This window comes from Ursus americanus, chromosome 3 (assembly GCF_024610735.1).
Source record: "Ursus americanus isolate L20-20 chromosome 3, mUrsAme1.1.p, whole genome shotgun sequence".
Taxonomy (NCBI): Eukaryota; Metazoa; Chordata; class Mammalia; order Carnivora; family Ursidae; genus Ursus; species Ursus americanus.
Window position 1 is genome coordinate 87,910,733 of NC_142129.1, and position 25,041 is coordinate 87,935,773.

Consider the following 25,041-nt stretch of genomic DNA (forward strand, 5'->3'; position numbering starts at 1 on the left):
TTGGGTTATTAGTAAGCTGTATAAAAAACCCAACAAATGTCAAGATTGAATCACTCCTATTTAAATGATGATTAGAAGCCCATAAAATCTGTGCAGCAGTTCGGTGTGCCAGAAGGGGCAGCACATAAACAAAACACTCACTTGGCTGCTCTTCTCATCCTGCTCATTGTGGTGTGGATTATAGTCCTGTTTTATTCCTTTCTCTTGGCTCTTTCAGCAATAGATGAAACCACTGAAGCCACTCAGCAGACAAACATGCCAGATCACGGGCCAGAGGACAATTTCCCTTTCCCAGCAGCAGCTCAGGGCCCTTCCCTGGACTTTCCAGATGACCTTTACAGCAGCAGCTGACTTCTTGAATAGTTTTTATTTTGATGGCCTAGAGCAAAATAACAATGCAATGTTGCCTAGTGAAAAGCTTGAGATTCAAATTTTAGGTCTTTATCTCTCTTATGGCTTTGATTTGAATACAAAGAGACTTTAAACAGTGAATATTTATGTGTATTTACTCCTTATGGAGGTTTAACCAACTGGTGAGCAACAGGTGCATTTTACACTTTACAAAAATGATTATTAAGTGTCAAACAAGTTCTTGATAGTATTCCAGTCAGTATCAGCTTTTATTTATTTATTTATTTATTTATTTATTTATTTATTTATTTATTTAATTTATTTATGTCATGTTAGTCACCATATGGTATTTCATTAGTTTTTGATATAGTGTTCCATGATTCATTGTTTGCATATAACACCCAATGCTCATTGCGATACATACCCTCCTTAATACCCATGACTGACTAACCCATTCCCCCAGCCCCCTCCCCTCTGAAACCCTCAGTTTGCTTCCTGGAGTCCAGAGCCTCTCGTGGTTCATCTCCTCCTCTGATTTCCCCCACCTTCATTTTTCCCTTCCTTTTCCTAATGTCCTCCATGCTATTCCTTATGTTCCACATATAAGTGAAAACATATGATAATTGTCTTTCTCTGCTTGACTTATTTCACTTAGCATAATCCCCTCCAGCTCCATCCATGTCCATGCAAATGGTGGGTATTCATCCTTTCTGATGGCTGAGTAATATCCCATTGTATATATGAACCACATCTTCTTCATCCATTTGTCTGCTGAAGGGCATCTCGGCTCCTTCCACAGTTTGGCTATTGTGGATATTGCTGCTATGAAGGCTGGGGTGCATGTGACCCTTCTTTTCACTACATCTGTATCTTTGGGGTAAATACCCAGTAGTGCAATTGCTGGGTAGTGGGGTAGCTCTATTCTTAACATCCTGAGGAACCTCCATACTGTATTCCAGGAATGTCTGTACCAGTTTGCATTCCCACCAACAGTGTAAGAGGGTTCCCCTTTCTCCACATCCTCTCCAACATTTGTTGTTTCCTGTTTTGTTAATTTTTGCCATTCTGACTGGTGTAAGGCGGTATCTCAATGTGGTTTTAAATGGGTCAGCCCAACTCATCCATTTGAAACTCAAGTTAATTGATTCTTTATAAAAGTTGATACTGTTGACATACTGTTGGAGTTCATTTTCTGATTTCTATTATATTGTACTTTTGAGTTTCCCACCTACTTCCTGCAAAGTCTCTCTTGATGGGCTTATTTCATTTATTGCAGAACTTATAAATAGTTGCTACTACAGTCTTTAATTTTATATTCTGTCTACTTTTTCCTATAACATTAGGAAAAAAAATCAGTTCCATATTTTTTGGATGGGTTCCTAAAGGTGGAATTAAAGTTTAAAATTATGATAATATGTATCTAAATTGGTATAACTTGTCGATTTCCTACCACTTGCTGATAGTAGCAATTTCCTTACATAGTTGTCAAATAAGTCCCTCCCACGCCCAATGTTGGGTAGATTGATGGGTGAAAAAATGCTACCTCATCCAACCAGTCTTATGGATGTTCAAGTTCTGTGTCTATTTTTAAATGGAAATGTTTATTTTTTATTTATGTCTATTTTCTTTATAGTACAAATAAACTTTTGTCTATCATGAATATTACAAATAATTTTCCAGTTTCATTTACATTTTCATTTTCATTGTGTTGTTTTTGCATGTGAAGAACATTTAATATAGTCAATTCAACTGAGTGTCAATTTCCTGTGTAGTAAATGATGAGTATAGGGCCATGATGAGTAAGAAATTTGATGACAGCGCTGAGGGCATAAAATACATGCTGTGAATATGAGAAGAAAGAGTTAACTGGAGAAATGTGAAAGAAATGGCAAGACAGTATTGAAAGCCCAGATGAGCATGGAGACCCTGAACTGGGGACTAATCTGTATGGATTATTTTTAATCAGGTAGAGCCAATGGTGTAGGTGTGCAATTACCAATTGTAGAAATTTGGGTTGATCTAGGGTTGAGTTTTTGGAGGAAAAAGGAAGGATCAGTAAGTGAAGTAAGTGAAAATGTTAGCAAGATAATTTATATAATAGGTTATAAAAATAATAAAAGTCACAAGATGTATATACAGAAAACCATTATCTTAGTGAAAGACATATCAAGATTTAAGCATATGGATATATTCTGGGATTGGAAGAACTGCCATCATAAAAATGTTAATCTTACCAAACAGTATAAAATGTACTATGATTTCATTAGAATTCTGATAGAGTTTCTTATTGGAATTGCATTAAGGTATCTTAAATTTTATAAGGAAAAAAGGTCCAAGAAAGCCATGACAATTATAAAAAATAACAGAAAGGGGGAGACTTGTTTCTGAGACTATCAGAACTTAGTACAAAGATATTAGAAAAACAAATATGATATTGGTACAGTTATGGGCTGATTTATTACTCAGGGGGACAAAACACAGCATCCAGAGATAGATGCCAGTATACATAGAATAGTATATATGATACCTTAAATATTTGACTAAAGTCATTTTAGAAAACGACAAAAGGTGGGAAATTTAATACATAGTGCTATCACTACTAGCTATCAAAAATGAAGAATATTGTATCCGACTCTTAACCATTAAAAGAAACCTTCTGAGTATATTATATACTTAAATATAGTATAATAATAATAATAATAATAATAATAATAATAATAATTTTACAATACAATCTATGACACTATGTATATAATCTAAGGCAAGGGAGATCTTAACCCATACTGGAAATCCAGAAGCTATTAAAAATATATAAATGTATTTGAGCTTTCAATTAAAATTTAATGACAATAAAACCAAAGATTAAAAAAATAATGTAGTGACATTTCAGTGATTAATATCTATAATTTAAAAAATGAGCTCTAACAAGTGGAAAAGAAAAGATACATAACTCAAAAGAAAAGAGTAAAATATGTGACTAGGCGACTTAAGGAAGTTCAGATGACCAAGAAACACGTGAAACTATTAAATTACACAGTAATATGAAAATGCATATTAAAGTAATAATAAATCACTTTTCTCCAAACAGACTTAAAAAAAAAATGAAATCTTTATCCTTGATTGTAAGCATAGATGTGGGGAAATGTATGCTCTCAAGGATTGATGATGGTAGAAAGAATTGCTGTAAACTTTTTAGAAACAAATCACTGGATAACTACTAAAATTAGTACGGTTGACCCTTGAACAACAAAGGTTTGAAAAACATGAACCCACTTACATTGCATGGATTTTTAAAAATAAATACGTTACAGTACTGTAAGTGTATTCTCTCTTCCTCATGATTTCCTTAATAACATTTTCTTTTCTCTACCTCACTTTATAAAGAATACAGCATATGATACACATAACACACAATATATGTGTAATCAACTTTTTAATGTTGTTGGTAATGCTTCTGGTCAATAGTAGGCTATTCACAGCTCAATTTTGGGAGAAGTCAAAAGTTATATGCAGATTCTTAACTACACAGGGAATTGACACCATTAACCTCTGAGTTGTTAGATGTCAAATATACATATATACAACTATACATATAGATTATCTATACATATAGATACTGTATTTGTAATGTTCAAATTGTAATTTCCCATATAAATTATACATTTATATTTGTTTGTATTTGTGCATTTTGAATATGTAAGATACATGAAAAAACCACATGCAAAGCAAAACTATTTACATGTACATTGCATGGTTGGCACACTGATTTGGTACTCAAAATCCATACCACTATCTTTCTAGTGTGTATTCTGATTTGCAGAGTCTGGAAAATTAAAAACTACATTTTCACATTCTCTTACCAAATTTAGGATCTTGGACATGATTTATGTTTGGCCAATCAACTGTACTTGTATAAAAGACAGAAGGCAGAAGTGAATCTTCTCACAATGACATTGATTTTCTTTGTCTTTAAGTTTCAACAGTTTTCATATTATATATCTAGGTGTTTTAGTTTGCTTATTTTTGGTATTTACTCTGCTTGTTGTTTTCTGAGATTCTTGAATCCGTGATTTGGTATGTCATTAATTTTGGAAAATTCTTGGTCATTGTCTCTTCTAATATTTCTTCTGCTCTGTTCTTCCTCTTGTCTCTTTGGAAATCCGATTACACATGTTAGATCATTTGATATTTTTGCACACCTCTTGCACACTCTGTTGTGATCTTTTTATACTCGTTTGTCTCTTTGTGTTTTCTTTCCTTGGCTATTGTTGAGCCAATTGAAGACATTCTTTATCTCTCTCACTAAATTATGTTTTCAGATACACAATGTACAAATATGTAATTCTATGACATCAGTAACTGAAAAGGATGAAGACCATGGTATACATAAGTCCAGGTTTTTTTTTAGAGATTTTATTTATTTATTTGACAGAGATAGAGACAGCCAGCGAGAGAGGGAACACAAGCAGGGGGAGTGGGAGAGGAAGAAGCAGGCTCCTAGCGGAGGAGCCTGACGTGGGGCTCGATCCCAGAATGCTGAGATCACACCCTGAGCTGAAGGCAGACGCTTAACAACTGCGCCACCCAGGCGCCCCATGAGTCCAGTTTTTTAAGTTATTGAAATTAAGATGCTATAAATTCAAATTAGAATGTTATAACTATAGGATTTTAAGTGCAATGGTCATAGTCACCACAAGGAAAACAGAAAATACTTGTAGAATACACACCAAAAAATTAAGAGAATTAAAACATTTTATTATAAAAAATCAACTAAGTGCAAAAGAGACAATGATGCAGAAAGAGAGGAACAGCAACAAAATATAATGCATATAGAAAACAAATAGCAAAACTACAGAAGTCAGAATTACTCAATATCAGTAATTACTTTAATTAACTGGATTAAACTCTCCATTAAACTGCCAGAGGTTGGCAAAATGTATTTTTTTTTAAGGTGCACCTATAAGCTATTTACAACATTCTCATTTCAGATCCAAATGGAAAGAAAGTGAAAAAAAAGGTAAAAGAAATCCAATGCAAATAGTAACCAAAAGAGAGCATAACTGGGTATACTAATATCAGACAAAATAAACTTTAAATCAAAGAAGTTTATAAATGATAAAGGACATTATATATTAGTAAAATCTTCAACACAGCAAGATGATACAACAATTATAAACATTAAAGCACCCAATAAACAGCTTATCAAAATGTATAAATCAAAAATTGACAGAATTGAAGGGAGAAATTGGCATTTCTACAATAATGACTGACTACTTCAATATTCCACTTTCAATAATGGATAAAACCAGACAGAAATAATAAATAAGGAAACAGAGGACTTGACAACACAATAAACCAATTAGATCTAACAGAGACATACAGATCTCTCTACCCAATAACACTAGCATATACATAATTCTCAAATGCACATGGGACGTTTTACAGATAGATAACATAATAGGCCACAAATTAAATCTCAGTAGGTTTAAAAATATTTATGGCATACAAAGCATCTTCTCCAACCACAATGAGATGAAGTTAGGAATCAATAACAGAAGGAAAACTGGAAATCCCACAGATCTGTGGAAATTAATATAATACAGTCTTAACCAATGAATAAGAGAAATCACAAGGGCAATTTAAAAATACTAAGGTACAAATGAAAATAACAGTACAGCACACCAAAATTTATAAAATGCAGTGAAAGCACTGCTGAGGGGGAAATTTAAGGAGGCATGTGATGTAATGAGCACTGGATATTATATAAGACTGATGAATCATTGACCTCTATCTCTGAAACCAATAATACATTATATGTTAATTAGTTGAATAAATTTTAAAATGCGTATAAAAATAAAAAACCTCAAATCAACAACCTAAATTTACAACTTAATAAATTAGAAAAAAAACAAAACTAAACTAAACCCAAGTATAACAAAAGGAAGGAAATGATAAAGACTAGAGCAGAGATAAATAAAATAGAAAATAGGAAAATAATAGAAAAAAATCAATAAAACTAAAAGTTGGTTCTTCAAAAAGATCAAAAAACCTGATAAACTTTAGCTAGATTGACTAAAAAAAAAAGAGAAAACTCAAAATCATACTAAAATCACAAATGAAAGTGGTAATATTACTACAGAGATAAAAAGCATTCTAAGAAGGTACTATGAACAATCATACTCCAACAAAGTGGATAACCTAGATGAAATGGACATTTTTCAAGAAACTCAAATTCTACCAAGACTGAATCACACAAAAATTATCTAAATTGGCCTATAACTAGGTAGGACATTGAATCAATAGTTAAAAAATCTTCCAGTGAAGAAAAATTCTGGCCTTGATGACTCCACTGGTGAATTCTACCATTTAAAGCAGAACTAACACTAATCCTTCCTAAACTTCTCCAAGAAACTGTAGAGGAGGGAACCCTTCCTAACTTATTCTATATGGCCAGCATTACCCTGATACCAAAGCCAAGCAAAGACGCTACATACAAGAAAAGGAAACTATATAGAAATACACCTAATGAATATTGATGCCAACATCCTCAACAAAATACTAGCAATCTGAATTCAACAGCATACTAAAAGGATATAAACCATGAACGAGTATATTGAAGCACATGAAAAGATGCTCAACAACACTAATAATTAAGGAAATGATATCACCACAATGAGACACCATCTCATACCCATTAGGATGGCTACTATCAAACAAAGCAAAAGAAAAACAAAAACAAACCAGTGTTGGTAAGAATATGGAGAAACAAACCCTTGTGCACTATTGGTGGAAATGTAAAATGGAAAAGAATATGGTGTTTCTTCAAAAAAATTAAACATAAAATTACCATATAATCTGCAATTCCATTTCTGAATATTACCCAAAAGAATTGAAAACAGGAACTCAGATATTTATTTGTACACCTATGTTCATAGCAGCATTATCTGCAATAGCTAAAATGGGAAGCAACCCAAGTATACATAAACAAATGAATGGATAAACAAAACACGACATATACATACAATGAAATGTTATTCAGCTTTGAAAAGGAAGTAAATTTCAACATGCTACAACATGGCGAACCTTGAGGACATTAAACTAAGTGAAATAAACCAGTAACAAAAAGACAAATACTGTATGATTCCACTAATATGAGATCCTAGAGTAGTCAGAAATCACAGAATCAGAAAGTAGAATGGTGGTTGCCAGGGGGAGAGGAGGAGAGAATGGAGAGTTAAAGTTTAATGGGCATAGAATTTTTGTCTTGCAAGATGAAGAGAGTTCTAGAGATGGATGGTGGTGAAGATTACGCAACAATAGAAATTGTACTTATTATCAATGAACTGCACATCTTAAAATCGTTAAGATGGTAAATTTTATGAGTATTTTATCACAAAAAATTGAAAAAAAGTTTCACTGAGAAATGCATATTTCAGTTGCAAAGAAAAGTTTGGTTGTATTTTCTCTGAGAATAATATGGGTAGTGGAAGGATTGGGGAGAACTTAATCCCATAAAGCCAATCCCCCATTCTGAATGGAATCATTACCTAGCCCTCTAGGTCTTGGTTTCTTTACTTTAAACTCTGCATAACAGTTATTTAGAAGATTAAATTAGAAAGTGAATGAACATTCTAAATACAGTGTCTGCCTAGAGAGGGTAAAGGAGCATTTTAGTAACTAGTAAAAGTTTTATTTCATGTGTTTAAATAGAATGCTTACTTTTTTTTTTTTTTTTTGCTTGAGGAATATCCAAACACAGAGAATAATTTCCCATAAATAGTGATTGGCTTAAAATGTTAGGCACAATTTTAACTTGTCATTTTTAACTGTCATCTTCTGCAGTCCTCCGTGAGGAACAGATTACATAACTTCTGAAAGAAAAATGTCCCTTTAGACAACCTCTTCTGGGCTACCTCAAATCTTTAAATTCCTTCAACACAGAAATATACCCGTTCATCTTCAAACCAGCCCTGTTGTGAGATTAAAGGGTTAAGAGCTTCATAGGATATGGCTGACCTGAGTTTGTTATTAATGGCTGGTCACATGGCCTTTGGCAGGCCAAGTGGTAACACTGGCTTCCAGGAGAGAGGATGTTTTGGAAAATGATAATGTATGTGACTATCTGTTCCAATCCACCCTGTGTTGGCAGAGCCTCCCATCCTACTGTCTGCTTCCTTTGGTTTGGTTTAACCTATTTTTTAGTATCGTCAGTTCAAGTTCTTTCCTGGACTCTGGGAAGAGAGTTTCATTCTTTGCTTAGGATCATATGAGATTTTATTGCAAAACCTCAAACCATATTAAATTTGATTGTTCTGAAATATGCCATTGACTTTGAGTTCTGGGGATCTGCTTAAATATTGCCTCTTGGTTGAAACTTTTCCTTAAAGGAAGTAGACAATTTTTCAGCCTCCAAAATGACAGACCAAAGTGGACAGGTCTTCACGAAGAGCTGCTGTTTATAGAGTTACTTTTGTAATTCCATGATTTCTGTTAGTCAGAGACATGGTCTTTGGGTACAATGTTTCCTACAGTTACCAGAATGTAATTTGGCACGATAGGACATAAACTGTAGTATTTACAAGGCCTCGTAATAGTTTCCGTTTCCTAGGGGCACCTGGCTGGCTTAGGGAGCATCTGACCCCTTGATCTCAGAGTTGTGAGTTCAAGCCTCACATTGGGTATAGAGATTAATTTCCACTTCCTTGTTGCCAAGGCTCATAGAAGATATGAAGTGGAATCTGTGAAAGTAATACTGGACTAATCATCTGTCCAGTTTTCACTCCGCAACCTCAGCACAAGCCCCATCACCTGGAGTTAATAATCAGGGTCCAGAAATAATTTCTTCCCCCACAAGTGTGATCTAGCATCATTATTAGAGGTGTATATGTTTAGTAATGACAAGGCATCTCCTATCCTTAGTCACTTTGAGATGATACAAGCATATATGCAGTCACCTCTAGTAGGACAAAGCTTATGGGGGATTGAGCATGACAGGCCTAAGCAGGGACTACCATACTTGGGCAAGCTTTTTTATGTCCGAGGAACCTCATGTTCTTCAGCTATGATGGTACCTATCATTCAAGCTTGTTAAAAAGATCTGGAATAATAAATATGTGATATGTGTGAGGGTGTGGGGTATCTCAGCTTCAGTCAGAGACTGACACATATATGTGGTTGTTCCTGATGAATCTGTGGGGTAGGACCATGGGAAACTCACTGGAACAGGACCATAGTACCTTAAAGGAATCAAGAATATTAAGCACGATTCAGGAAGGCAGCCTCAGATACTACATTTTCAAAATCACTTAGAATCACTGAGATATGAGATATCATTGAGTTTTACCTAGCTCAAACATTGGACTCATATCAAAGAACCTCACTGAGCTCAGGAGAGAAAAATTAAAAAAAAAAAACAACCAACAATTGTATCCACTGTGTGCACTGTAACCACCAGTCAAGCACGGTACAGATAAGATGCAGACTATTTGTGAGTGTACCAGAGGCACTCAGGATTCTCCAAATTACCTGCTAGAGAATTTGGATAGTACTAGGTTTTGTGTTAGACAAGAATATTAGTCCATGAAATGTGGGTTATCACTGTTTAATCTTATCTAATTTTCACCCAGAGTAAATTTTACTATATGTAAAATACATATAACATAATACCTTGAACATAGCTCATGGTATTAATATGTCATTTCTCATTAATTAATATGTGTTTCATAGATTATACTAGGAGTATTTAACTCAGCTATGGAACACAAGAAAAGCAAATGGGATGTATAAAACTTGTAAGTCGTGGTAAGTCTATAGATAACAAATAAGTTAGTAGTTTTCAGACATAGGAGAGTCTCATAAAATGTGCTAAACATAGATAATAAGTAATCAAATTGCTTTTATAACCCAAGAAGTACACATAAAATACCCAGCTGCTCATTAGACTAATTGGTGAACTATAGCTGTGACCAGTATTTGTCCTTTATCTTTTTGCTAGAGCAACTGTATGTATGGTTAACTTTGGGTACCTTCCATCTGCTTAGCCCCCTTGCTCAACCTTAATTCTGGACCTCATAACTCCAAGATCAACAAAGAATGCTAATGCAGCTAAGGGAGGAGCAAACCATATAAACACTGCTTCAACTAGGATCTAATTAGTGTTGTCCTTCTGCCCTGCTTGGAACTTATACTTAATGGGTTAAACTACCACTTCTTTTCCCTCTTTTTATGTGCTTTAAACAATTTAATAAACTGAATGATCCAAGTGTCTTAATTTAGTCTATGAGCCTCTTTGGGGTAGCTTGATGATAAAGTGTATTTTGAGACTACTGTTGCATTAAGGCAACTTTCCACATGACAACTGAGGTTCTTAATATGCTTATGTATTTATGAAGAGAGACTTAACTAGTAGTTTAGAGAATAAATTACAAGTAACGAAAATCACAAATCATTCTGAGGTGAGACCTTTGGAGTTGAAAAGAACCAACGTGTGTGGATTTACATGGTAGGACCAGATGTGCTTGCTTTAGTACGTATTGTGGGTTTGTACTGGTAGAGCAGGGAGTTAACTCTTCGGGGTGCTTTCTGGTTTTAGAAAAGGTAAGTAATTCAACTACTCTGATTCCATCTCATAGTCACCCATCCCCCTTCAGTCCAAGGCAAGCATTATTTAGATGTATCAAATAGCAATCGACTAGCTTATTAGAGCAGGCAGCAAAGATGAAAATCAATACATTTTTAAAATGAGGACATTCCATCTGCTTGAATTTATTATATTTGCAAGCCCCTTTTCGATATTCTTACCTCCAATCAATAAAGTAATTCATTTTTTGATCTTTTAAATTAAGGTAAAACCCAGTATTAAACTTTATTTATAATAATTTTTTTATTATGTTAGTCACCATACAGTATATCCTTAGTTTTTGATGTAATGTTCCACGTGTCATTATTTGCATATAACACCCAGTGCACCATGCAATATGTGCTCTCCTTAATACCCATCACCGGCCTGTCCCAATCCCCCAACCCCCTCCCCTCTGAAGCCCTCAGTTTGTTATTAAAAATTAACCATTTTATGGCCAACAGACCCATGAAAAAATGTTTAACATCACTAGCCATCAGAGAAATACAAATCAAAACCACAACGAGATACTACCCTACACCAGTTAGAATGGCAAAAATTAACAAGGCAGGAAACAACAAATGTTGGAGAGGATGTGGAGAAAGGGGAACCCTCTTACACTGTTGGTGGGAATGCAAGCTGGTACAGCCACTCCTGGAAAACTGCATGGAGGTTCCTCAAGAAGTTAAAAATAGAGCTACGTTACAACCCAGCAATTGCGCTATTGGGTATTTACCCTAAAGATACAGATGTAGTGAAAAGAAGGGTCACACGCACCCCAATGTTCATAGCAGCAATGTCCACTATAGCCAAACTGTGGAAGGAGATGAGATGCCCTTCAACAGACAAATGGATAAAGAAGTTGTGGTTCATGTATACAATGGGATATTACTCAGCCATCAGAAAGGATGAATACCCACCATTTGTATGGATATGGATGGAACTGGAGGGGATTATGCTAAGTGAAATAAGTCAAGCAGAGAAAGACAATTATCATGGTTTCACTCGTATGTAGAATATAAGGAATAGCGCAGAGGACCACAGGGGAAGGGAGGGAAAACTGAATGGGAAGAAATCAGAGAGGGAGACAAACCATGAGAGATTCTGGACTCCAGGAAACGAACTGAGGGTTACAGAAGGGAGGGGGGTGGGGGGTTGGGGTAACCAGGGGATGGGTATTAAGGAGGGCATGTGTTGTGATAAGCACTAGGTGTTATATGCAATTAGTGAATCGTTGAATACTACATCAAAAACTAATGATGTACTATATGTTGGCTAACTGAACATAATAAAAAAAATGAAGTTACACAATCAAACAATTTAACCATTTTAAAATGTACAATTCAATAACATTTAGTAGAGCCACAATGTTGTACAGCCACCACACCGCTGTCTAGTCTCAATACATTTCCACCACCCCAAAAGAAAATTCCATACCCATAAGGCAGTCACGCCCCATTTTCCCTCCCCTAGCCCTTAGCAACTGCCAGAATACTTTCTGCCTCTATGGATTTACCTACTCCGGATATTCATATAAATATACATATTACATACAATATGTAATCTTCGTGTCCGATGTGTTCACTTACCATGTTTTTGAGGGTCATATACACTGTAGTACATATCTGTACTTCATTCCTTCTTATGGCTGAATAATATTCTATTGTACATAATATACTACAATTTATATACCACAATTTATTTACCCATTCATCCATTGCTGGATATTTGGCTTGTTTACACATTTTGGCTTTTGTGAATAGTGTTGCTAGAAATATACATGTGCAAGTATGTGTTTGAGTACTTGTTTTCAATTTGAGAGGATAAATACCTAGGAGAGGAATTGTGAAATCATATATTTATTCTATGTTTAACTTTTTCAAGAAACACCAAACTGCTTTCCAGTGATTGCACGATTCTATATCCCTACCAACAGTGTACAAGTGTTCCATTTTCTCTAGCCCCTTGCCAGGACTTATTTTCTCTTTTCTTAATTATTGTCATCCTTGTGGGTGTGAAGAGGTATCTCATTGTGGTTTTGACTTGCATTTCCCTAATAACTAATGATGTAGAATACTTTTTCATGTGCTTGTCGGCCATTTGTGTATCTTTTCTGAAGAAATGTCATTTTAAGTCATTTGCATATTTAAAAATTAGGTTGCTAATCGTTTTGTTGTTGAGATGTAAGAGTTCTTTATATACTCTGGATACTAGAGCCTTATCAGATATATGATTTGTAAATATTGTCTCCTATTCTGTAAATTGTCTTTTTACTTTCTTAATGATGTTCTTTGGTGCACGAAAGTTTTTAATTTTCATAAGGTCTAATTTATCTATTTCTTCTTCTGTTGTTTATGCTATTGGTGTCACCTGCAAGGATCCACTGCCAAATCCAAGGTGATTTTTTTTGTTCTGTACTTTTTTTTAAATTAAGTTTTTAATTTTAATTCCAGTATAGTTAACATACAGCATTATATTAGTTTCAGGTGTACAATATAGTTATTCAACAATTCCATACATTATTCAGTGCTCGTCATGATAAATGTAACTCTTAATGCCCTTCATCTATTTCACCCATCTGCCACTCCCACCCCTTCCCTGTAAGAGGCTAGTTTTAGTTAAGAGGCTATTTGTTTTTTGGTTTATCTCTTTTTTTCTTTACTCATGTGTTTTGTTTCTTAACTTCCACATATGAGTCAGATCATATGGTATTTGTCTTTCTCTGACTTATTTTGCTTAGCATGATACTCTCTCTAGCTCCATCCATGTTGTTGTAAATGGCAAGATTTCATTCTTTTTTATGGTTGAATAATATTCTTTTTTTTTTTTTTAAGATTTTATTTATTTATGTGACAGAGAGACAGCCAGCGAGAGAGGGAACACAGCAGGGGGAGTGGGAGAGGAAGAAGCAGGCTCATAGCGGAGGAGCCTGATGTGGGACTCGATCCCGGTACGCCGGGATCACGCCCTGAGCCGAAGGCAGACGCTTTAATGACTGCGCTACCCAGGCGCCCCTGGTTGAATATTATTCCATTTATACACACACACGTGTGTGTGTGTATGCGTGTGTGTATATATATATATATATATATATATATATATATATATATATGATGTAGTGTGTGTAATATATATAATAAATATATATGTATTTTTATCTTTATCTATGCATCTATTGATGGACACTTGGGCTATTTCCATGATTTTGGTATTTAAATAAAACTGCAATAAACATAGGGGTGCATTCAAACACTTTGAATTAGTGTTTTTGTATTTTTTGGGTAAATATTCATTAGTGTGATTACTGGATCATGGGGTAGTTCCATTTTTAACTTCTTGAGGAACCTCCATACTGTTTTCCACAGTGGCACGGGTTTGCATTCCTACCAACACTGCACAAGGGTTCCTTTTTCTCCACATCTTCTACAACATTTGTTGTTTCTTCTGTTTTTTTATTTTAGCCATTCTAACAAGGTGTGAGGTGATATCTCAATGTAGTTTTAATTTGAATTTCCTTGATGATGAGTGATGTTGAGCATCATTTCATGTGTCTGTTGGCCATCTGGATGTCTTCTTAGGAGAAATGTCTGTTCACATCTGCCCATTTTTTAATTGGATTATTTGGTTTTGGGGTGTTGAGTTATAGTTCTTTATATATTTTGGATACTAACCCTTTCTCAGAGATGTCATTTGCAAATATCTTCTCCTATTCAGTAGGCTGTCTTTTAGTTTTGCTGATGTTTCTTTTGCTGTGCAGAAACTGTTTATGTTGATGTAGTCTCAATAGTTTGGCCTTGCTTTTATTTCCCTTGTCTCAGGAGACATATCCAGAAAAAAGCTGCTGCATCTGATGTTGGAGAAATTATTGTCTGTGCTCTCTTCTAGGATTTTTATAGTTTCAGGTCTCACATTTAGGTACTTAATCCATTTTGAATTTATCTTTGTGTATGGTGTAAGAAAGTGGTCCAGTTTCATTCTTTTGCATGTAGCTGTCCAGTTATCTCAACACCATTTGAAGAAGCTGTTTTTTTTTTCCCTTTGTGTATTCTTGCCTCCTGTGACAAAGATTAGCTGACCATATAAATGTGGATTTATTTCTGGGCTTCTACTATATTCCATTGATCTATGTGCCTATTTTTGTGCAACACCATACTGTTTTGATTACTATAGCTTTGTGGTATAACTTGAAATCTGGAATTGTGGTACCTCCAGCTTTGTTCTTTTTCAAGATTGTTTTGGCTAGCCAAATCCAAGGTTTTGAATAAAGATTTACCCTTAAGTTTTCTCTTAAGAATTTTACAGTAATTTTTTTACAAGATTTTATTTATTTATTTATTCAACAGAGATAGAGACAGCCAGCGAGAGAGGGAACACAAGCAGGGGGAGTGGGAGAGGAAGAAGCAGGCTCATAGCGGAGGAGCCTGATGTGGGGCTCGATCCCATAACGGCAGGATCACGCCCTGAGCCGAAGGCAGACGCTTAACCGCTGTGCCACTGAGGCGCCCCCCAAGAATTTTACAGTTTTAGCACTTGGATCTACTACTTATATATATTGGGTTGTTTTATCACTTATATTTGGATTGTTTTCTGTACTCTAAATTCTGTTCCACTGGTCTATATGTCCATATTTATGCCAGTACCGCAGTTTTGATTATTGTAGCTTTGTAGTAAATTCTGAAATTGTGAAAATATGACCCTTAATTTCGATACTGTTTTGGCTATTGCAGGCCTCTTGAAATTACACATGAAGATCAGTTTTCCCATTTCTGAAAAAAAAAAAGATCATTGAAATTTTGCTGGTGTTGTATTGAATTTATAGCTTGTGGTATTATTGTCATCTCAATAATATTAAGTCTTCAGTACATGGACAAAGGATGTCTTTCCATTTATTTGTGTCCTTAATTTCTTTCAACAATATTGCTGTTTCTCTCATTTCCTTGCTTAAATTTATTCCTAGGAATTTATTCTCTTGGATGCTATTGTAAGTGGAATTATTAATTTCCTTTTCAGATTGTTCATTACTGTTTTATAGAATTACAACTGAGTTTTTGTATTGGCCTTTTATCCTTTAATTTAATCAAATTCTTTAACTAGCTCTAGTATTTTTTATGTGTGGATTCCTTGGGATTTTCTTTATAGGATCATGTTATTTGCAAATATAGTTTTACTTCTTCCTTCCAATTTGAATGATTATTCTTTCTTGCCCAATTTTTCTGGCTAGAACTTTCAGTACAACATTGAATAGCAGTGGTAAAAGCAGGCATCCTTATCATGTCCTTGCTCTTGGGGGAAATTATTCAGTCTTTCACCACTGAGTACAAAGCCAGCTGTGGGTTTTTCATAAATGCCTTTGTCACAGTGAGAAATTACCCTTCTATTCCTAGTTTTCTAAGTGTTTTTCTTTCTTTTTATCATGAAAAGGTGTTGAATTGTGTCAAATATTTTTCCTGCATTGAGACGATAATATAATTTTTCCCTTTGTTATATTAGTGTAATATATATTACACTGGTTGATTTTCCTATATTTAAATACCTTTGCATTCCTGGTATAAATACCACTTGGTCTTTTTCAATATGCTATTGGATTCAGTTCATTAGTCAGTATATTTGAGGAACTATATTTGATTTTAGCATCTATATTCCTAAGAATCGTTGGTCTGCACTTTCTATTTTGTTAATATCTTTGGCTTTGGTATTAGAATAATTTTGGCCTCACAGAACAGACTAGGAAGTATTCCTTTCTATTCTAGTTTTTGGAAGAGTTTGAGAAGCACTGGTATTAATTCTTTAAATGTTTTGTAGAATTCATCAGTAAAGCCATCTAATACTATGCTTTTCTTTGTTGGAAAGTCTGATTACTCATTCAATCTCTTTACTTGTTATTGGTATGTTCATATTTTCTATTTCTTTCCTCTTGAGTCAGTTTTTGTAATTATACATTTCTATCCATTATTCCTGTCCATTATTGAAAGTGGGATATGGAGTCTCCAACTAATATTTTAGAACTATTTCTGCCTTAAATTCTGCTATTTTGTTTTACATATTTTGAGGCTCTATTGTTTGATGCATCTATGTTCATAGTTATCATGTCTTCTTGATGATTTGATCTTTTTCTTACTAGATAATATCCTTCTTTGTCGGGGGGAGGAGTTAAGATGGTGGAGGAGTAGGGGTCCCCTTTTTCAGCTGGTCCCCTGAGTTGAGCTGGATAGGTACCAGACCATCCTGAACACCCACGGAATCAGCCTGAGATGCAGGAAGATACATCTGGATCTCTACAAATGAAAATCTCCAGCACTGAGTATTGAGGTATGAAGCGGGAAGCCGTGAATCCGCGAATCCGCGCACAAATACTGGAAGATAAACGGAAGGGGGAGGGAGCCTCTGCATTCGGGTGCCGGGAAGCGGTAGCCACCTGCACTGGGGAGCGGGCTGACTCAGGACCGGCACCCGCGAGAGAGCAGACTGAGACGGTGAGCCTGGGAACGCGCGCCACCAGTCTGAAAACCAGAGCTCCAGAATGTGCGCGAACCACACTGAAATGGAGCTCTGGAGTGCGCGGGGGCGGCTGGAGGCTGGTGGTGTTAGAAACATAAAGGACAGAGACATGCAGGCCCTGGAAGTGAGGGCTGGGACGCCGGCTGTGGGGCGCACATCCCTGGACGCTGTAGGGTTTAGCAGCACCAACAGAAACAGAGTTAAAGTAGCCAGAACAGCTCAGTGGAGAGCGGACTGCGATCTCTCTGTTCTGAGACAGAGTCTGGGATTCGGCCACTGCTGCTCTGACTCTCAGAAGAGGCACAGCAAACCGCCAGGGAAAGTCGCCAGAGAACAAAAGCCTGGAAATACCAGCTCACAGTGTGCCCATCCCCATCCCTCCTCGCAGGGGACAGGGAGACTCTACCCAAACAGGGTGGCCTGAGTATCAGCGCGGCAGGCCCCTCCCCCAGAAGGCAGGCTGAAAAATCAAGAAGCCTACATTCCTAAGGTCCCTATGAAACAAGTGCACACTGCATGGGTCCTGGTCAATAATTTGGGTTCTGGACAACCCCACAACCTTTCCTCATCAGAATGACGAGGAGAAATCCCCCCAGCAAAGAAAAGACAATGAGTCTGTGGCCTCTGCCACAGAGCTGATGGATATGGATATAACCAAATTATCAGAAATGGAGTTCAGAGTAACAATGGTCAAGATGATGTGTAGACTTGAAAAAAATATTAACGAAAATATTAACGAGAATATAGGATCTCTAAGGGCGGAAATGAGAGCGAATCTGGCAGAAATTAAAAATGCTATGAATCAAATGCAGTCAAAACTAGGTGCTCTGACGGCCAGGGTAAATGAGGCAGAAGAACAAATCAGCGAACTGGAGGATGGGTTGGTAGAAGAGAAAACTAAAACAGAAACTTGGCTCAAAAAAATCCAATCTCAAGAATGTAGGTTATGGGAGATTACTGACTCAATGAAACGTTCCAATGTCAGAATCATCGGCATCCCCGAGGGGATGGAGAAAAACAGAGGTCTAGAAGAGATATTTGAAAAATTGTAGCTGAAAACTTCCAAAATCTAGCAAAGGAAACAAGCATTCGTGTCCAAGAGGCAGAGAGGACCCCTCCCAAGCTCAACCACGACAAACCTATGCCACGTCACGTCATAGTGCAATTCGCAAATATTAGATCCAAGGATACAGTACTGAAAGCAGCCAGGGCAAAGAAATTTCTCACGTACCAAGACAAAGGTATCAGGATTACATCAGACCTGTCTACACAGACCTGGGATGAGAGAAAGGGTTGGGGGGGCATTTTTAAAGCTCTTTCAGAGAAAAACATGCATCCAAGGATCCTTTATCCAGCAAGGCTGTCATTCAGAATTGATGGAGAGATAAAGACCTTCCAGAATCGCCAGTCACTGACCAATTTTGTAACCACGAAACCAGCCCTACAGGAGATATTAAGGGGGGTTCTATAAAAGTAAAAAGGCCCCAAGAGTGATGCAGAACAGAAAGTCACAATCTATAGAAACAAAGACTTTACAGGCAACATGGGATCATTAAAATCATATCTCTCAATAATCACTCTCAATGTAAATGGCCTAAATGCTCCCATAAATGCCACAGGGTTGCAGATTGGATAAAAAGACATGAACCATCCATTTACTGTCTACAAGAGATGCATTTTGAACCTAAAGATATATCCAGACTGAAAGTAAAGGGATGGAATACCATCTTTCATGCCAATGGACCTCAAAAGAAAGCTGGGGTAGCAATTCTCATATCAGACAGATTGGATTTTAAACTAAAGACTATAGTTAGAGATATAGAAGGGCACTATACTATTCTTAAAGGATGTATCCAACAAGCGGATATGACAGTTATAAATATCTATGCCCCCAACAGGGCAGCAGCAAGATACACAAGCCAACTCTTCACCAGAATAAAGAGACATATAGATAAAAATACGTTAATAGTAGGGGACCTCAACACTCCACTATCAGCAATAGATAGATCCCCTAAGCAGAAAATCAACAAAGAAACAAGAGCTTTGAATGCCATGCTAGATGAGTTGGACCTCATAGATATATATAGAACACTACACCCCAGAACAAAAGAATACTCATTCTATTCTAATGCACATGGAACATTCTCCAGAATAGCCCATGTTCTGGGTCACAAAACAGGTCTCAACCGATACCAAAAGACTGAAATTATTCCCTGCATATTCTCAGGCCACAATGCTTTGAATTTGGAACTCAATCACAAGGAAAATTTGGAAGAAACTCAAACACTTGGAGACTAAGAACCATCCTGTTCAAGAATGATTTGATAAACCAGAAAATCAAAAATCAATTTAAACAAATTATGGAGACCAACGAGAATGAAAACACAAAGGTCCAAAACCTATGCAAGGACTGCAAAGGCGGTCCTAAGGGGAAAATACATAGCCATCCAAGCCTCACTCAAATGAATAGAAAAATCTAAAATGCAGTTTTTATATTCTCACCTCAAGAGCTGGAACAGCAACAGAAGAACAGGCCTAATCCACACACGAGAAAGCAGTTGATCAAGATTAGAGCAGAGATCAATGAATTAGAAACCAGGAGTGCAGTAGAGCAGATCAACAGAACTAGATGCTGGTTCTTTGAAAGAACAAATAAAATAGATAAGCCACTGGCAAGGCTTATCCAAAAGAATAGAGAAAGGACCCAAATTAATAAAATTATGAATGAAAAGGGAGAGGTCACAACCAACACCTGAAAAGGGAGAGGTCACAACCAACACCAATGAAATAGGAAGGATTATTAGAAACTTTTATCAACAGCTTTATGCCAATAAATTAAGCAACCTGGAAGAGATGGAGGCCTTCCTGGAAACTATAAACTACCAAGACTGAAACAGGAAGAAATTGATTTTTTAAACAGACCAATTAATTATGAAGAAATTGTAGTAGTGATTAAAAACCTTTCAATAAACAAAACTCCAGGGCTTGATGGATTCTCTGGGGAATTCTACCAAACATTCAAGGAAGAAATAATACCTATTCTCCTAAAGCTGTTTCAAAAAATAGAAACAGAAGGAAAACTACCAAACTCATTCTATGAGGCCAATATTACCTTGATCCCCAAACCAGGCAAAGACCCCATCCAAAAGGAGAATTACAGACCGATATCCCTGATGAACATGGACGCCAAAATTGTCAACAAGATCCTAGCTAATAGGATCCAACAGTACATTAAAAGGATTATCCATCATGACCAAGTGGGATTCAAGGGTGGTTCAACAGTCGCAAATCTATATCAACAAGAAAAAAGCCAAGAATCATATGATCCTCTCAATAGATGCAGAAAAAGCATTTGACAAAATACAGCATCCTTTCCTGATTAAAACCCTTCAGAGTGTAGGGATAGAAGGTACATTCCTCAATCTCATAAAAACCATCTATGAAAATCCTACAGCAAATATCATTCTCAATGGAGAAAAGCTGGAAGCCTTTCCCTTAAGATCAGGAACACGACAAGGATGCCCACTCTCGCCACTATTATTCAACATAATACTAGAAGTCCTTGCAACAGCAATCAGACAACAAAAAGGGATAAAAGGTATTCAAATCAGCAAAGAAGAAGTCAAACTGTCTCTCTTCAAGGATGACATGATACTCTATATGGAAAACCCAAAAGAATCCACCCCCAAACTACTAGAAGTTATAGAGCAATTCAGTAATGTAGCGGGATACAAAATCAATGCTAAGGAATCAGTTGCACGGGGGCACCTGGGTGGCACAGCGGTTAAGCGTCTGCCTTCGGCTCAGGGCGTGATCCCGGCGTTATGGGATCGAGCCCCACATCAGGCTCTGCTGCTGTGAGCCTGCTTCTTCCTCTACCACTCCCCCTGCTTGTGTTCCCTCTCTCACTGGCTGTCTCTATCTCTGTCGAATAAATAAATAAAATCTTTAAAAAAAAAAAAAAGGAAATCAGTTGCATTTCTATACACAAACAATGAGACTGAAGAAAGAGAAATTAGGGAATCCATTCCATTTACAATAGCACCAAAAATCATATGTTATCTTGGAATTAACTTAACCAGAGACATAAAGGATCTATATTCTAGAAACTACAAATCACTCTTGAAAGACATTGAAAAAGACACAAAAAGATGGAAAAGTATTCCATGCTCATGGATCAGAAGAATTAACATAGTTAAAATGTCCACGCTACCCAGAGAAATCTACACTTTCAATGCTATCCCGATCAAAATACCAATGACATTTTTCAAAGAAGTGGAACAAACAGCCCTTAAATTTGTGTGGAACCAGAAAAGGCCACAAATCGCCAAGGAATTATTGAAAAGGAAAAACAAAGCTGGGGGCATCACAATGCTGGATTTCAAGTTGTACTACAAAGCTGTGATCACAAAGACAGCATGGTACTGGCACAAAAACAGACACATAGACCAATGGAACAGAATAGAGAACCCAGAAATGGACCCTCGGCTCTTTGGGCAACTAATCTTTGATAAAGCAGGAAAAAACATCCAGTGGAAAAAAGACAGTCTCTTCAATAAATGGTGCTGGGAAAATTGGACAGCTACATGCAAAAGAATGAAACTTGACCACTCTCTCACACCATACACAAAGATAAACTCCAAATGGATGAAAGACCTCAATCTGAGACAGGAATCCATCAAAATCCTAGAGAAGAGCATAGGCAGCAAACTCTATGACATCGGCCACAGCAACCTTTTTCATGACACATCTCCAAAGGCAAGAGAAACAAAAGAAAAAATGAACTTGTGGGACTTCATCAAGATAAAAAGCTTATGCACAGCCAAGGGAATAGTCAAAAAAACTAAGAGGCAGCCCACGGAATGGGAGAAGATATTTGCAAATGACACTACAGATAAAAGACTGGTATCCAAGATCTACAAAGAATTTCTCAAACTTAATACACAAGAAACAAATAAACAAATCGTAAAATGGGCAGAAGATATGAATAGACACTTTTCTAATGAAGACATACAAATGGCTAACAGACACATGAAAAAATGTTCAAAATCATTAGCCATCAGGGAAATTCAAATCAAAACCACACTGAGATACCCCTTATGCCAGGTAGAATGGCAAAAATTGACAAGGCAAGAAACAACAATTGTTGGAGAGGATGTGGAGAAAGGGGATCCCTCCTTCATTGTTGGTGGGAATGCAAGTTGGTACAGCCACTCTGGAAAACAGTGTGGAGGTCCCTTAAAAAGTTAAAAATTGAGCTACCCTATGATCCAGCAAATGCACTACTGGGTATTTACCCCAAAGATACAGATGCAGTGAAGAGAAGGGCCATATGCACCCCAATGTTCATAGCAGCATTGTCCACAATAGCTAAATCGTGGAAGGAGCCGAGATGCCCTTCAACAGATGAATGGATAAAGAAGATGTGGTCCATATATACAATGAAATATTACTCAGCTATCAAAAAGAACGATTTCTCAACATTTGCTGCAACATGGACGGCACTGGAGGAGATAATGCTAAGTGAAATAAGTCAAGCAGAGAACGACAATTATCATATGGTTTCTCTCAGCTATGGAACATAAGAATTAGGAAGATCAATAGGAGAAGAAAGGGATAAAGAAAGGGGGGGGTAATCAGAAGGGGGAATGAAGCATGAGAGACTATGGACTCTGAGAAACAAACTGAGGGCTTCAGAGGGGAGGGGAGTGGGGGAATGGGATAGGCTGGTGATGGGTAGTAAGGAGGGCACGTATTGCATGGTGCACTGGGTGTTATACGCAACTAATGAATCATGGAACTTTACATCAAAAACCAGGGATGTACTGTATGGTGACTAACATAATATAATAAAAAAATATTATTATAAAAAAAATCCTTCTTTGTCACTTGCCATAATTTTTTAAAGTCTATTTTGTCCAATATTAGCATAGCCATCCAGCTTTCTTTTGGGTACTATTTGTATGGAATGTAGTTATCTCCAAGCAGAAGAGATGATTTTTTTTAAATTCATTCTGCCAATCTCTGTCTTTTAATGATTGGTTTAATCTATTTACAGTTAAAGTGATTCCAGATAAGGACTTACTGCTGCCATTTTGCTGTTTGTGTTCTATATGTCTTACATCTTTTTTGTGATTCAAATCCTTCAACACTGCCTTATTTCACGTTAATTTTTTTTAGTGTAAACTTTGATTCTCTCCTCATTTCCTTTTTTGCATATTTTTTAGTTATTTTCTTCATGTTTACCTTGGAGATTACAACTAACATGTAGAAGCAAGTCACTACAACATATATTTAAGATAAATCCCTCCTTTTGGAAATATTGGTTTTTTTGTTTTTGTTTTTTTTTTTTTGGCTTTCATGACACACTGCCTTTAGATCCATTTACTTTCATTCTTCTAAGGCAATTATTTCTTAATTGGACATTTCATTCATAATAATACATTATCAATTAGGAATTAAGTTAGGCATTAAAAGAGCTCTACCTCCAATGCCTTAAATGCACAAGGGTTTACATTTATATTTTTCTTATGTAATAAGAAGTCAAGCAAGGTTTGCAAATGTTTTCTGGCATGGTTCAGTGATTCAAAGCTAGAAGAATCAAAGGCTCTTCTCTTTTGGTCTTTCCCTCATGGTCCAAGAGGGTTCCTATAGTTCCAGTCATAATGTATTTATTCCATGAAAGGAAAAGAGGAAAAAGGCAAATTAAAAATTATTCCAAATACCTAAATTAGCTCTCTCTTTTTAAAGATTTTATTTATTTATTTGACAGAGAAAGAGAGAGAGTGCAAGTAGGAGGAGCAGCAAGCAGAGGGAGGGGAGAAGCAGGCTCCTCGCTGAGTGGGGAGCCCAATGTGGGGCTTGATCCCAGGACCCTGGGATTATGAACAGGCCTGAAGGCAGATGCTTAACCTACTGAGCCACCCAGGCATCCCTAAATTAGCCCTCTTAAAGAAATTTCATAAGTCACACCCAACTTCCTTTACAGATCATTTGTCATCCACATCTATAAGAGAGATTTGGAAATGTAGCTTTTCTTTTAGTTGAGAACATTGCCACCCCAATAATTCAGGATTTCTGTTGCTAAAGAGAAGGGGCAGAATGGATATTAGCAAGGCAACTGGCATATAATTAGCTGTTAACATTTATACAACAGGTATTATGTGTCAGATATTGTCCCATTTAGTCATCACAGCAATCCTAGAGGATAAGTGTTTTTATTATCTCCATTGTACACATGAGAAAAGTGATTCAAAACCAGGATGGTAACTTTCTTAATGTCCCAGACTTATTAAATACTAAAGCCAGAAGAATTACAACCTGGTTATCCTTCAGATCTCATTTTTTAAACCCCTCTGCTATATTGCTTTGCATTAAACAGAAAACAAATTCAAAATGTATACATACATCTTTTTTCCTTTTCCTTTCACAATCACCTGTTAATGTTTAGATGCCACCTAAGTTCAATATGATTAAAACTAGACTTTATAGCTGGTTCCTTAACTGGCTTCCTACATTGCAGCTTCCATTGCTATTTTCCTTTATTATCAAGGATTGCTGCTCATAATGCCTGC

General features: G+C 36.4%; 2 long non-coding RNA genes across 5 annotated transcripts in view; one reads left to right on the forward strand and one right to left on the reverse strand.

The window, feature by feature from the left end:
• Positions 1 to 25,041, reverse strand: part of LOC123789418 (uncharacterized) — a 202,368-nt gene that overhangs the window by 113,820 nt on the left and 63,507 nt on the right. For 3 of the 4 annotated variants that reach the window (XR_015724063.1, XR_015724062.1, XR_006778815.2), the window contains exon 4: positions 142 to 379. The exons of the other annotated variant lie outside the window; for it this stretch is intronic. This is a non-coding gene — a long non-coding RNA (uncharacterized LOC123789418). The remainder of the gene's footprint in view (positions 1 to 141; positions 380 to 25,041) is intronic. 4 annotated transcript variants of the gene reach the window in all.
• LOC123789420 (uncharacterized) overlaps positions 1 to 25,041 on the forward strand; it is a 149,021-nt gene that overhangs the window by 94,223 nt on the left and 29,757 nt on the right. The gene's annotated exons all lie outside the window — the stretch shown is intronic.